Below are 15,935 nucleotides of genomic sequence, written 5' to 3' on the forward strand. Positions count from 1 at the left end.
CTTTTAACCCTTCTTCTTCTTCTTCTTCTTCTTCTTCTTCTTCTTCTTCTTCTTCTTCTTCTTCTTCTTCTTCTTCTTCTTCTTTCTCTCTCTCTCTCTCTCTCTCTCTCTCTCTCTCTCTCTCTCTCCTGCTTTTTTTAATGTTTCTAACACCTTCATTTTCCAAGAAAGCACATGATAGTGGTCTTACTTAAGGTGAACATTTCTTAATGTATCCCTGTCCTTGTTACCCCTCCGTTCCTCCTGTACCTGTCCATCACCCAGGTTAATTCGCTGTCAGGTTCATTTCCTTGAAGCACTGCTATGATTGTGATACTCCCTTCTCAAAAATCCTCCCATGACACCTGCGCTGCAGGCACACACTGCAGGCACACACTGCCTATCAGGAGACCTTACTCTCTCTTTAGCTTGTTGCTCAAAGCCCTCCCAGTCTATACTCCATCCACCTTCCCGGTTTAACTTCTGCTCTTCTGTACTCAGCTCTGGCTCGGATCCAAATGAGTCTCCTTCTCTCCTTCCAACAGGCCTTGTCTTTTTCCCTTTTGCAAAGAGCTGGGCTTTGGGCTGGAGTCACCCACCAGAGTCTCAAATGGGTTCCCATGCCCAGCATGGAGTCTATCTCCACCCAAACCTTTCTCTGGTAAATGATGCCAGAACGAATCTCTCTGGAGTTCTAAAATCCTAGGACACATATTGTCTGTATCACTTCAGCAGCTCTTTCATGTCTTATGTGTTATCTATTTTTATAATTTCATAGCTCAGCAGACACTAATACAAATAATACCAAAAACTCATTGAGTGTTGACTGCATGCCAAGCCCTTGACATATTAACCTGTTGCATTCTCCCAACAAACAATTCTATGGGATGGTTTTTGCCTTTTCTATATGATAGCAAAAGGAATGGCTGGGCTTTCCACCCCATGTATATGGGAAATTCATCAAAGCCCAGCCCTCCCACCCTTCATTCCTCTGGGATCCCAGAGAAGGTGAGGTGGGAAAGAAAAAAAAATGTCATTTTCGGAGCCATCCTCAACGGGGTGCTGCACTTGAACCAGCATCAAATGGCTTCTGCCAAGTTCTTACTCTTGGTTTCTGCCTTTGAACCTCCCATCCTTCAATTTCCCAAACCTTATTAGCATCATTTTGTTGGGTGGATTGATGTTTGTATGAGGTCTGAGAAAAGGGATAAGGTAATACATCAAAGCTCAAAACACAATTTATGTTGATCACTGAAATCATTGCCCTAAAGTCCCTCTGCCACCATCCACAGGGACTTTTTCCAGCCAGTGTTCTCTTGAAGCCTCCGCCTACATCAGATCCTTGGGCTCTGCTTCCTTCCCAGAGCCTGATGTCTCCCTCCTCCCTCTCTCCTGGGTCCCACCTTCTCGTTGTGGTGCAAATTCTTAACACTCGCTGCATGCTGCAGAGAAATTCATCTCTCTTCTGGTTTTGTACCTGCTCATCCAAATAGCCAGGAGGATTCAGCTTTCACACCAAAATGACCCAAGTGTGGTATCTTTGAAATAAGCATCCATCTTTATGCCACCCCCTTTGAAGGCTATGGTATTTTTGTCCATTTAAATAGCAGTATTTTCTTTTCTTCCTCATCTGTGTATATTTTATCTTCCTGATATATGCATGTTTTATTTGTATATTATATTCTAAGCATCTTGACTGTATCTTTTATATTTCAGCTTTGTGTCTCTCTTCATGCCGCATACTTGTTGAATAAATACATTAATAAGAAAATGATAGAAAGCATGAAGATAAGGACTTTCAGGATGGATAAAGAGAAGGGAAGACTGCTTTTTATCAATGATTGGGAAAACTAAGAAGGCCTTGTTTCCAAAGTTGCCCATGACCCAAAGCTGGGAGACAGAAAAGTGCACAGAAGAGAAATTCAGCAAGGTCTTGAAAGCTCTGTACTTGTATTTCCAGAGTGCACTGCCTCTTTACTTGGACCTAGATTACAAAATGTATTCTGTAAATATTGACATCTTAGGAAATGACGTGAAGCGTGCTCCCCCCAACTCCTTTTTTCTGCAATGAGAAATGTAGGAAAAAATAGGCTGTCACGACGTCTCCCAGGACTGAACCCTTGGGCCAGGGCGTGGGCAGCGCTCAGCTGAACCACTTCCTCTGGTTTATCATTGCTCATTCCCAAGGGATGACTACCATTCTCTCTGTCTCAATAAGCTGTCATTTCTTCTCACAGAAACAGTCATTTTCCCAGCTATTAATTCTCCAGGTCAACTGGAATTTACAAAATCATGTTTTTATTCCTCACAAAGACTTTTCATTTAAAGTGCTTTGTTCCTAATCTTCCCCAGCTACTTTAGGGAGAAAACCTGTCAACACCACCAAGGATTGACTGTCCTGTTCCGGTCTGTGTCTCAGGCTTTGCTCCCAGCACTAGAAATCCAAGCAGCTCACAGTTCAAGCACTTCATAATTTCATAACTATTTAAATTTAGAAACACTCAGAATGTTGAGCTTCATAACTACTTAAATTTAGAAACACTCAGAATGTTGACCCATTATCTCAACTGTCTTCCCCATAACCCCATCTCTGATAGAAATAGGATAGAAATGTGGATCTGGTCATTTAGAAACCGCAGAAAGGCTCTATTCCAAAACATAGTCATTTATTTGGGAATGCAGTATTTTTAAGAAAAACAAAATTTCTAAAATAATAACAATGGTTGTCATTTATTGAGCCCTCATGTACTAGATACAATACAATAGGTTGAATGATATCTCATTCAATTATTTTTTTACAATTTTTATTGAATTTATTGGGGCAACATTGATTAATAAAGTTGTATAGATTTCAGGTGTACAATTCTATAATACATCATCTGTATATTGCATTGTGTGTTCACCACCCCTAGTCAAGTCTCCATCGTTCTGATAACAACTCTGAAAGATGGGTATGAGGACTCCCATTTTTCATAGGAAATGGAAGGGCAGAGTGATTATGTACCTTTGTCATAGTCACTTAGCTGGGCTATAAAAATATAGAGTGACTTTTTGGCTTTCATAGTAAATACTAAATAAATGAATGAGAGAAACAGTGACTAACTATATGAACCAGTCACTTCTGGAAACAATGTAATTCTCCATATGCAAAGAAAAATAAGCACACAAAAATAGTTACCTTAGTGATAATACGCAGAAAATCAGTAATTTGGGATAAAAAAGATTTTTTACTTTGAAGTCTGATGTTTGAAGGGAACTGGTTTAAATAGAGGGAAGATATGAACATTTTGGGGAAATAATTCTAATCACTTTGGAATTTTATTCAAAAACTTTGGCTTCACTGTTCCTTGATACCAGTATTTCTCTTCATTACTTTTACTTTTATCATCATGACAAATTTCATCTGTCATAGGAAACAAAATGGCTTAAAGTAATTTTTATTGCCCATTTCTGAGTGTTCTCTTGACCAGTCAGTGAAGTTGGAATGATTAAAAAATAAATAAATAAATATGTAATTTGTAAATTTTATGTTTATTTCATAAGATTCCTTTTTCTTGCCTTAATTTCAACAAACTTACTAATTATGTTGTTATAATCAAGATTTATTCTGTTGATGTAATGTCAACTTGGACACCCTTTCTTGAGTCATTAGATTTTCTAGGTAGTTTTATAAAGTGATTTAAATTAGGAGATGTTTTGCTCTGTAGTGGAAGTATTCACTAGATTTATCAATAAATGCCTTAAAGAAATATTTAGGTAAGAAATTAGCATGAATTTTACATATCTTATTCAAATATTATAATACAATCACAATTGATAAAATAGATGTATCATAGAAAATACTATAAGATATTTTAATCCTATCTATAAGTTATATTATGATTTTAACTATCACTTAAAGCAAATTTAGGTCCATATGGTATTTTTTAAGATATATTTTTATTGATTTTGGAGAGGAAGTGAGAAGAAGAGAGAGATAGAAACATCAATGATGAGAGAGAATCATTGATCGGCTGCCTCCTGCATACCCCACACTAAGGATTGAGCCCACAACCTGGACTTATACCCTGACCGGGAACCCAACCGTGACCTCCTGGTCAACACTCAACCACTGAACGTTCCGGTCAGGCCGTATGATATTTCTAAATCTTCTGTCATTTTAATTTTCCAAACTAAAGAGAGTATTTAAAAGAAACTGAAAATAGCACTGTGTTCCTGTATTTGTTCAAATCTCTCTTTAATAGAGAACATACAGTGACTCATAATGACCAGAAAATCATCCTTACAGAAATTTCTTTTGGAATTATTTGTACATGAATCTTCTTTATATTCATGCACACATTTTTGTTTCCTTGTTCTAATTAATTTGTACTTTATTAGAATGTAATTTTGCTGCACAGGCACGTGCGGTTACTTTTGATTTATAAAAACACTTTTTCTTTAAACATTTTAAAAACATTTTTACTCCTTTATAAGTGAAATGGTCAAACTCTTATCTTTTATTTTTATATTTTGCCTGTTTATACCAAATAAACAATGTGCATTTCAAATAACAAAATAAGTGGGCAGCTCATGTTCAAAATTAATTTCTCTGCTGAACATCACAACTTGCCATTTATTTGAAGCTCTTTTGGGGTTTCACTTAACTCTCCTATACAGCTGATATCTTGTCTAAATGAAATATTATTGCTCTAAACAACATTCAGTCAGCATTGCTGACATGTCTCAGAATGGTCACATGGCCAAATTTGATATGGTTTCTTCAATTTTATGTGTTTTGATAGATACAGACAATAACATATACAATCTTTAAATTGTTCCAGAGAATGCCATTGTTATCCACAAGCTGACACCTTGTCTTCTGGGAATAAATTCAACTATGTTGACTATTTTTGTTTACTTGCTTTTCCTTTACCTGAGCACAATTCTCAACAGAATTTTAAATCAGTGCCTAAAACTGAAAGTTGTTCTTCAGCTTTTCATAAATGTCAAACCTCTTACTCTTTGCAAAAGATGTTAAAAATAACAACATTATACATTTTGACTTGTTTCTTCATTTAGTTGTTTTCAATAATTTGTATGATAAATGCAGGTTTACAAGACTTTTGTCGCTAGTATAATCCAGTTGACCTGAGATATGCATACTTAAAATTTTTATGTATTAAATATTCTTATTTCGTTACTCGTGATTAAAAATCCCCTTTAAATTTTTCCAGTCTAGATAGCAAGCAATCATTTGTTTCATTATTTTTTATCTGTGTTTTTTATCTGTGTTTGGCCATTTTAGCATCCAATTTCAAAATCCTTTCTTATTAACCTAGAAATTTTCCATTGTTTTCTGTAAATATTGTTCTGTTATTGCCACTAACAACATCATTATGCTCAGATAACTATTGGACATAATATTATTCTTTTAATAATATGGCTCAATGCCAATGCTCTATTTCAGTAAATACTATCAATTGTTTTCCATTTACTCAGTCTTTTTTTTTCAGTTCTAATAACTGCTCTTTATGATTTACTTTTTTTGGTGCATCATTTATGATCTTTTTATTGAAAGCCTATGCGTTTCCAGTCAAAAATATCTTCACTGACCAAAACTGACCTTGAAAATAGATTGTAAAACATGCACCACCAGTTTTAAAACAGTTGGTCTTTTAACTTATGATATAAAAACCAATTGGACGGTTAGAAGGCAAAGGTTTGGTTTGTTTTTTAAATATTCAGAAACTGTCCTGCAAATTTGCTGTAAATAAAGGTTTAAAGGACATTTCTAATTGGACGCATTAAAGTCCAGCCCACGATTTAGATATGCAAATAAGTATATTTGGAAGACAAAAGCCATTTTATTATACCATTCAAATTATCAAGGACTAAGGTAAAAGTTATGGTTTTGCAGTGGTAGTTTTGTTTATTTACAAAGAGGAACAGTCCTTTTTAGAAATTATTTTGCCTGTGATGCTGGAATTCCAGCCTATTTCAAATGTGATCATGAAGCCACCTTCTTGGGGTTTAGCCCTTTTGCTAATAACATGAGCCATTCCTCCAGTTCTTGGGCTGCATACTTAGGTCTTTGACTCATTCTCCTTCACTTCAAGATGGGTGTCAGCTGCCGGAAGTCCTGGTAGTCTTAGCTCATCAATGTCTATCAAGTTTGTCCTCTGCTTTTTAGTCTCTATAAACCCTGCAATGCCTAGATGTTTAAACAGGCTTCCAAAGTAAGCACCATCTTCTTAGGCTCTCTTCTGCTCTAGTCAATCCACCCACTGGTACCACATTCATTTTCCAGAGTCTCAGTCTGATCTTCATTGTGGGTATCCTACACATTCTTTAAAGTCAAACTCAGTTGCTTCCTCTTCCATGGTGCTTCACCCAACCCTCTCAATCAGAAGATACCTTCCTTTTTGGATCTCCTAATCCTCTCTGGGAAGAATATTCTTCTCACTTTGTTCTTGTCAGATTACTTCTCTTATTCTCCTTACTAAATGGTGTGTTTCTTATAGGCCAAGTTTTGGTCTCACTATTCTTTATCTCCCCTGTATCCCTAACATAATACCAACATTTTGCTGAACTATACTAACAAGGACACCTCCTCTCTAAATGAGCCAACTTTAATATCTAATCAGATTGAATTTTTCATTAAAAGTATTTCTTTGTCTTAAATACCCAGAAATGTATGACTCTAATAGAACTTCCTCTGTGGAATTAAAGGTAATCTTTCTTTACAGCTCCCCATTGTATGCAATGATTCAAATTCTACATCTGTTGACAAACTCTTTTTAGCCTAATATAATAAAGTAGTTGTAAGGGTTTTAATTGCCTCCCCGTTGTGTACAATTCCTTAAATTTAAGGAATACACTAAAAACTCCATAGAATACACTAAACTTTTTCCAAAGATTAATTCTATTAACAACAATGATGAAAAAAAAGAATCCTGGACTGGAGTCCCTGATGGGTTCAGTTGGTTAAAGTATTGTCCCAAAACACCAAGGCTGTAGGTTCAATCTCCAGTCAGGTCACATACAATAATCAACCACTGAATGCATAAATAAGTAAGACAACAAATGTCTCACTCTTTCAAAAAAAATATAAAAATCAATAATAAAAAAAAGAATCTCAGACTGATAAGTCCCTTTGATAATTAATACCTAGCCTTGAAGTGATAAATGGGTTACATCTTAAGCATGCCAAGACTACTCAATTACTCAGTTGGTAAAAGCTGCCTAAACCATTTAATGAAGAAATATTGGGGTAAAATTTTAATAATAAGAGAGAGTGAGATCAGTGATGGATTTAGCTGTGTCTGCCAAGGACATAGAAGAAGAAGAGGCAGCATGTGCACAGTACACTTGAAGAACTAAATCCAGCTCAACCCTTCTTGTCTCATAGATGAGGACAGGAGACCTAGGAAGATGGGAACAACTGTTTTTAAGACACATAGCTCGCTAAGGGTGTAAACTGGACAAGAATCCAGCATTTTGGATGTACAGAGAAGTTCCATGTCTACTTCAGGGAGCTCGGATTGATATATACAGTCATGCCTGAAGCCACTGACAGTTAGACTGGCCAGTTTGGGGAGACAATGACTCCTAAAGAACACATACACAGGGCTAACAATCTGCTGATTCAGGAAATGATCCTTCAGTTTTCATGAGTGAAAAACACCTGTAGAAAAGGAATGGCCTTGCTTTTCAGGGGTGAGAGATTGCGAAATGCGTCTGTTTTCAAAACTTTTGTTTGAAAAATCTTAACAGGAACCACAGCACCAAACAGGAGAAACTCTCTCTAAACATGTTTGTTCCTGTTTGTTTAAATGAGAATGTTCTAAGATATTTTGGCTACCTGGTCTGCTTGTTTCCATGCTGAGGGACATTCTGTCCTCTAGAAGGAGAAAGGAAAGAACAATGCTTGAGCCTGGGAAAAATGGAAGTATCTTTTTCCCTAAAGCTAATCTTCTTGTCAAGCCATAAATGTGACATGTTGTTAATGGAAGATAATTAATTCATTCCTCATAATACAATTCTTATTTCATCAATGTGGGTATTTTCTCCAATCCTCTTATTTGCCCCAAAAGTATAGACACCTCCTGATAAGGTGTGGATCACCTGACGTAACTGAGAAGTCCCTGCCTCAAGAAAGCAAACATTTTGAGATTTACTAGGGCAATTCACATTGAAGGTAAATGATACATTTATTTCAACACTTTGCTCCTATCCTTCTGAAACATTAAGGCAAATATTTACCCAAGCCATCAGGAAATACAATTGTGACCAACACAAAATTGATTTTTCAGGTGCATATCAGTCTTAGAAAGGAAAGTTATAAAAGAGCAAATTCATGGGTATGTTGGGGACTCTGTAAAAATTTGGAAAGAAAAGATATTTTTTCTTACACAAGATTCTTAGTTTGAAGGAAGGGGGTTTTCAAACCGCATGGTATAAAATTTTAAATAAAAAGTAAAAAATTTAAGTATCCACAGTCATTTATTATCTTGCATGATTTATACTTGACTCCATCATACACAGTCTGACATAATACAAAATATTTGCAGAAACAACAGTATAACACACCTGTAAAAAGCAATGGAACAAAACAAGAACAGTATAACCTTGAACTGTTGTTCAATTCTTGACCACCTTAGTAATCACTAGCCCTCAGTTAGAGAACCTTGAGCTTAAACTATGTCAGGCTTGATACCACTAATCTCCAGCGTCCTTCTCTGAACTGGGGAGGAGGGGAAAGATGTGAGAAATATTTAGGAGGTAAAGAGGATTTGCTGGCAGACTGATTGGGAGAAAGTATGATGTAGGAGAGGAAGGAGTTAAAGTCTGTGATTTAGTTGTTTAGAGGGGCTGAGGAGATCAATGATGGGGACATTTCCTGACACAGGAAAAATAAAAGGAGGATCCTGTTTGGTGTTTAAGATCAGAAAAGAATCGCAGATGCTTCCACTCACTACTACCAAAGGCTTCCTCCATAGGGGGTGAGGGTGAAAGACCTTAGCACAGAATCTGAAAATAAGGTGAGCTCTCCACCCCTCCCACTACCTCATATTCCACCTGCATCACTTCCTGTGCCCTCAGCCTGCCCTAGCCAGATGAGTCGTTTAACTGCTAAAGTTAAACTGATTCAGTTCTACACCATCCATCAGAAGAATAAAGAGGGAGAAATAATTTAAACAGTTGAGGGGATTCTGCCTGCCAACTTAATCAACATAGGCCTCCTACTAAGCCAGAGATGACCATGTATAGATATGAGCAGGAAGAGACTTGCCCAACCTCACACATGAGATGTATCCACTCCTGGCCCCTCCTGTACCACAAGGGGTCTCATGCATAGGGGTATGGACATCCCTCTGGATAGGGTCAGCACATCTAAACTCTACCCATAAGGGTTACAAATAACCATCCTTTGTTGTTAGAGGTGTGCACACCAATGGTACAGTCCATTCCAAGGAAGAAGTCTACACAGTCTCAGAAAACTAGATTGGGATCTTCAGCAAGGAGTTAGCTGCCAAGTAAAGTCTAGAGGGTAGGGAGCATGGGCTCTGAATGGGCTGGTCCCTTTGGCCCTGGGAGAAGTATAGCTGGAGGGTGAACTCTCTAAGCACTGCCATAATCCGGTACAAATTTACACGAGTCTGACAATTCATAATTTGAAACTGCCCTTCCAGGCCACTATGAAAGTCTATTGGTCAAGGAGAAAAAGATGAAATACATTTTATTTAACAGTTTGTTTTCTGGGTTTATAACTTCAAAATATGTAGACTGTATGAGCCTTTATTCATGGTTTTTTTCCAAGTTCCACAAATACTCAGGGTAGAGTCTGGAGAAGGGAGATTTGAGTCAGTTATTTCCTCATTGGGCTTAGTGCCCATGTTGCACTCACACTGAGAGTGACTCCTGCCACACTGGGTATGTTTCTAGGATTGGGATGCCCATTACTCGTATAGCATTTTCCCTAAATGCAAGTCAGCTTCGTCATCTGATACCAAGTAGGTCACTTCCAAACCTGAGAAATCACTGGACTTATTAAGTGACATATGTCCTGTCTGTCTCCAGTCTGACCTGTCAGTATGGGCATTTGCATAGCTATCTATACCTTATGAAGGGATTTTTCAAGGTTAATTTTGACTATATATTATTTTTACTCTATTCACATGTACATGCTGATAAAAAAGACTGCCAGGCCTTCTGGTGACTGTAGCCCTAACGCTACAGACCCAAATAATCTCACACTTTTACAGAGTGTAAAAGCAAAAACACAAATAAAGGCTCATGTAGTCTGCATATTTGGGAAAAGGGTAAGTGAGATTATTTGGGTCTGATCTCAAATTTGTGAGGTCATAAATGAGAGGCATGGGATAAAGTAGACATTTTATTTATTTGCCAGGTATTTGAGAATGACAAGGGCATCCATTACCAACCTTCTTCTTTGCCTAATTTCCAACTGATTGATTAGAGCAGACAGGCAAGTGCTTTGAGCATAAGATAAATAATTATATTTATAGAGAAGAGGAAGAATATACAACAAAAAGTCAAGTCTTAAAATCCCATTATAAAAACTGGGTCCTCTGCTGTTTGGTTAAAAAGTCACAAAGGAGCCTTCATACTCAGCCTTAATCCCAGCAATATAGCCCCTGTGCCCTGAGCCAAAGCTTCAATAGGAGGCCATGCCACGTCCGATGAAACTGGATTATTCTGATGCTCCACAGCCAGTCTCCTGGCACCTAACTGTTAGGGAGGAAGATAGTGTTGCAGGATCTAAAGAGCTAATTTTCAAGGACTAGGAAAAGCAAAGTTGCTTTAAGAATGAGGACACTGCCAGTAATTGAGATTTTTCTGGGGGAGATTTGAAAAATAGGGCAGCAAACACTCCAAGAGAACTAGGTCTTCATTCTAAGACTTGTCCCATCCAATCGAAAACATACGGGCTGTCTTTTCTGTCAGAAGGATGCATTCAGATGCTTTTATTTCAGAAGAAACGTCAGCTGTTGTTTGGGTGCTACTGAGGATCTGGCTCAATTGACGTAGAAAAGCCAAAGTTAACCAGAATGAGACCATGAAAAAAAATCAATAAAAAAGAGAGGAATGCATGTCATAATGGTGAGCAACATTCAAAGAAGGTGGAATGGACTAGAATTATAATAGAGTGAGGTCATGGGAGATACATGGACAAAGTATGGAGGGGAGGACTTAAAGATTTTCAAACTTAGGCTAGGTAATCATTTATTTGGAATACTACTATATTTCTTTAAATATCAAAACGTTCTCCTAAACTAAAGTGCAAACAACATCAAGAAAAGGTCAATTACTCAAGAACCCTCCACTGCGCCTGGGACTGTGTAAGAGGGAAGATACATGTAAGGCAGAGGCCTTGACTTCAGAAAGATTTTCCACCTGGAAAGAATGTAAACCCAGACTGTGGACTGAGTTGTGTAGACAGAAATAAAGAAGGAGCCTTTCAGGGGAACCCCACCTCTGCATGTGACATATTGGGCAAGTTTCTCAGCCTCTCTGTGCCTCAGTTCCCTCATCTATAAAATGGAGATCGACATTGTATACCTCTCTATGGACCTACTGTGAGGGTTAAATGAGTTACTATATGTAAAGTACTTAAACCAGTTTTTAGCACATAGTAAGTGCTCTATGTATTTTTAATATTGTTATTCTACTTATTATTTACTTTTTAAATAGACTTAGGGACATAATATTTAGTTTTGCGAAACATACTAAGAATAGGTTTCCTGCAGGGTGGAATAGCATATTTTTGGACAAAAATTGAAAAACCATGCTCCATGTATTTTTTTAAATATTATTACAATTATAATGGTTATAATATACTGTGTACCAAGCACTGTGATAAGTACTTCACATACATGTTCTTATTTTGAGTTAATAATGACTTTTCAAGATGGAAGTGAATATGTGCATTTTTTAATTGAGACTTAGAGAAATTAAATACTTCCCCAAAGTCAGTCACACGGTTAGTGGCAGAACTGGTATTTGAACCACACTGTTGCTCTTATGGGAACTGGGAACCATGAGGTTATGTGACCTTCCTATACAAGCAGTTGTGTTCCGCACACAGCTTTCATGTAGCTCTCACTTCTCAAATCCTTTAAATACATTCAAGTGACAGAGAGATGATCATGAAAATGGAAAGGAGACACGGTCTTCCATTGAGACTGAGATCTTGGTTAAGGGACGCACATGCTTGAGAAGGTGATGTGTTTCTCCCCGGCTATGTAGGAGCACAGAGTAGAAGCACTTTAAACTTGACCAAGGCTCCAAATGTGCCTCCTGATTCTCAAGGTTGCAACGTCCAGGAAGAGTGCAGACTGCTAATGACATTTTTATTTTCTCTCTCATCAGGTGGGGAAGTATTTACTAAGTCACTATTCTGGGAAACTCAGTTGAATGAGCTATTTTCCCATAATGCTAAGAGTAGGGGGTTGGGGGGAGGGAGTCTATTTATCCAGATAATCCAATGGGATAAAATTCATTTTCTCCTAGTAAGTTTTGCTCAAAACATTTCTCTTGTTGAAACTAGTGTTTCTCACACGTGTTAACTTCAGGATCTCTTTACTCTTTGTGTTTATGTTATGTTAATATACTGTGAACATTATAAATATTAGCCATATTAGGAAATAAGTTAGAAAATTTAAAAACTACAGTTAGTAATTTATTTTAAATGGCAATAAACCTTTATGTGTTAATAAAAATCACCTTTTTGTAAAAAAAACAATCATGCTTTCCAAAACAAAAATAAATTGAGTTACAAGGGTGGCATTGTTTTATATTTTTGCAATATAACTCTGTTTATTCTTTTAATCCTCACCAGAGGTTATGTTTCTGTTGATTTTAAAGAGAGGGAGGGAGAGAGAAGAGAGGGAAGAGAGAGAGATCAGTTGCCTCCCACACTCACCCCAAATGGGGGATGCAGCCCACAACCTGGGCATGTGCCCTGACCTGGGACCAAACCCACAACCCTTCAGTGTACAGGACAACTTCCAATCAACTGAGCCACCCATTCAGGGTGCAAACCTCTTTATCATCTACAATAGAAGCCAGCAGCATCCTCATAGTTACTTCTGTATCCATCTGTGCTTCTATCACATGCCATGCATCCTTTGGAACGCCTCCTTGCACACAAGAGCAAAAAGGGCAAATTATATTTTAATATTGTTTTGAAAATGGTTTTGCCCTCCTGGGCTTCTCCGGGACTCTGATAGCTGGACCATGCTTTGAGGATCTCTGGCTCACTGTGGGTCTTTATATACTCCTCTCTGGGGTCCTTCTATGAACCTGTTCTAGTTTATCCTGCCCTAGACTGAATTCCAAGATGGCCACCTTGAGTGCCACTCCCTGCTGCTAACTCAGGGGATCGGGTTATTTTACATGGAAAAACCTTAAGAAAGAAAGATTTTCTAGTGCACCTAACCTAACAGCATGAGTCCCTTGAAAACAGGGCATTTTCTTTAGCTGGGAACAGAGGAGAAAGTCAGAGAGATTTGAAAGGCGAGATGGAGGGTGCCCTCCTGCAAGGAACTGAGATAGCTTTAAGTTACTATGAGTAGACCCCAGACAATAGCCAGCAAGAAAAGAGCAGCTTTTCCTTAGAAGAGCATGAGACTGCATTTAGCTGACACCTTGATCTTTTTAAAAATTAATTTATTAAATTTATTGGGGAGACATTGGTCAACATGAATTATATAGGTTTCAGGGATAGGTTTCTATGTTACAAGATCTATATATTGCACTGTGTGCCTACCACCCAAAGTCAAATCCACCACACTGCTGTTTGTGTTCACGAGTTTCAGTTTTATATCCCACCTGAGTGAAATCGTATGGTTCTTAGCTTTTTCTGACTGACTTATTTCACTTAGCATAATATTCTCAAGGTCCATCCATGTCGTTGCAAATGGTGTATTTTATCCTTTCTTATGACTGAGTAATATTCCATTGTGTATATGTACCACATCTTCTTTATCCAGTCCTCTATTGCAGGACACTTTGGTTGTTCCCATGTCTTGGCCATTGTAAATAATGCTGCAATGAACATAACAGTGAATATATCTTTGCAGATACACGGTTTTGAATTTTTTGGGTATATACCCAGGAGAGGGACTGCTGGGTTGTATGGTTGCTCTGTTCTTAATTTTTTGAGGAATTGCCAGACTGCTTTCCATAGTGGTTGTGCCAGTTTACATTCCCACCAGCAGTGAATGAGGATTCCCTTTTCTTCACAACCTCTCCAACACTTGTTTTATTGATGATGGCCACCCTAACAGGTGTGAAGTGGTATCTCATTGTAGTTTTGATTTGCATTTCTCTAATTGCCAGTGAGGTTGAACATCTTTTCATATATCTATTGGCTGTTTGTATGTCTTGTTGGGAGAGTTATACCAGTATTTTCAGGTCCTCTGCCCATTTTTTTATTGGGTTGTTTGGTGTTGAGTTTTATAAGTTCTTTATATATTTTGGAAATTAAACCTTTGTCAGACCTACTGTTTGCAAATATTGTCTCCCATATGGTTGGCCTCTTAGTTTTGTTGTCAGTTCCTTTTGCGGTGCAGACCATGCCCAGCCAGCTCAGCCAAGAGTTCTGCAAGCCTGAGTGAGGGCGGTGAAGGATGAAGAAATGACAGAGAGAATAAGCTGGGTATAGGTGGATCTTCCTGTGCCTGGCTGAGGCCACAGAGAGAGATACAGAGGCAAGCTGAGCCTTTATTTTATAGCCAGAGGTAAACAAGGTAGTGGTCACCGTAGTTATAATGTTCTTGTGAGTTTCACTTGTTTTAGCAGCACTTGCTGCATCTCCCTCAGCCCATTAGCTACCCAGATAAGATCTAGGGAGCGTTATAAGGTCAAGCCTAATTATGCTAAGAGGACTGTGCTCTCTAAGCTGGGACTTGTTTGTGGCTTTGCCAACAGGTCAGTCTGAGGCTTAACCCTATAGCCACGCCCTACAGCAGACGTTTTTCAGTTTGATATAGTCCCATTCCTTTATTTTTGCCTTTACTTCCCTTGCCTTTGGGGTCAAGTTCATAAAATGTTCTCTATGACCAAGGTCCATAAGTTTGGTATCTATATTTCCTACTTTGTAACTTATTGTTTCAGGTCTTATATTTAGGTCTTTGATCCATTTTGAAATAATTTTTGTACATGGGGACTAACTGTAACCCAGTGTCATTCATTTGCATGTGGCTTTCCAGTTTTCCCAACACCATTTATTGAAGAGTCTATCTTTACTCCATTATGTGTTTCTGGCTCCTTTGTAAAAATATTATTTGTCCATATACATGTGGTTTTATAGCTGTCTGTCTATTCTGTTCCATTGATCTGTGTGTGTCCATTTCTCTGCCAATACCATGCTGTTTTGATTATTGTAGCTCTGTAGTATAGTATGAAGTCAGGTGATACCTCCAGCTTCATTCTATTGTCTCAGGATTGCTTTGGCTATTCCGGGTCTTTTGTGGTTCCATACAAACTTGATGATTTCTTATTCTATTTCTTTAAAAAATGACATTGAGATTTTGATGGGGATTGCATTAAATCTGTGTATTGCTTTGGGTAATATGGCCATTTTAACTATGTTAATTCTTCCTATTCACGAGCACAGGACATTTTTCCATTTTGTTGCTGACACCTTGATCTTGACATCAGCCTGAGCAGAGAACCCTGACTTGCCAAGCCAGACTTCTGACATTGAGAACTAAGAGTTAATAAATGGGTATTGATTTAAGCTGCTAAATTTGTGGTAATGTGCTATGAAGTGACAGAACACTGATATGTATCTCTAGTAATGTATTCTTTATGTGTTTTTCAGAAAGAGGTAAGATATGAACCAATGTACAAAGAGACAATATGTATGTATTTTCCCTTACTAATATATTCCTCTAGAAAAGTCTATATTTAGGTGTCTAAAATGAACCATCTTTTTTAAGAATTAT

Source organism: Myotis davidii, unplaced genomic scaffold, assembly GCF_000327345.1.
Source record: "Myotis davidii unplaced genomic scaffold, ASM32734v1 scaffold167, whole genome shotgun sequence".
NCBI lineage: Eukaryota > Metazoa > Chordata > Mammalia > Chiroptera > Vespertilionidae > Myotis > Myotis davidii.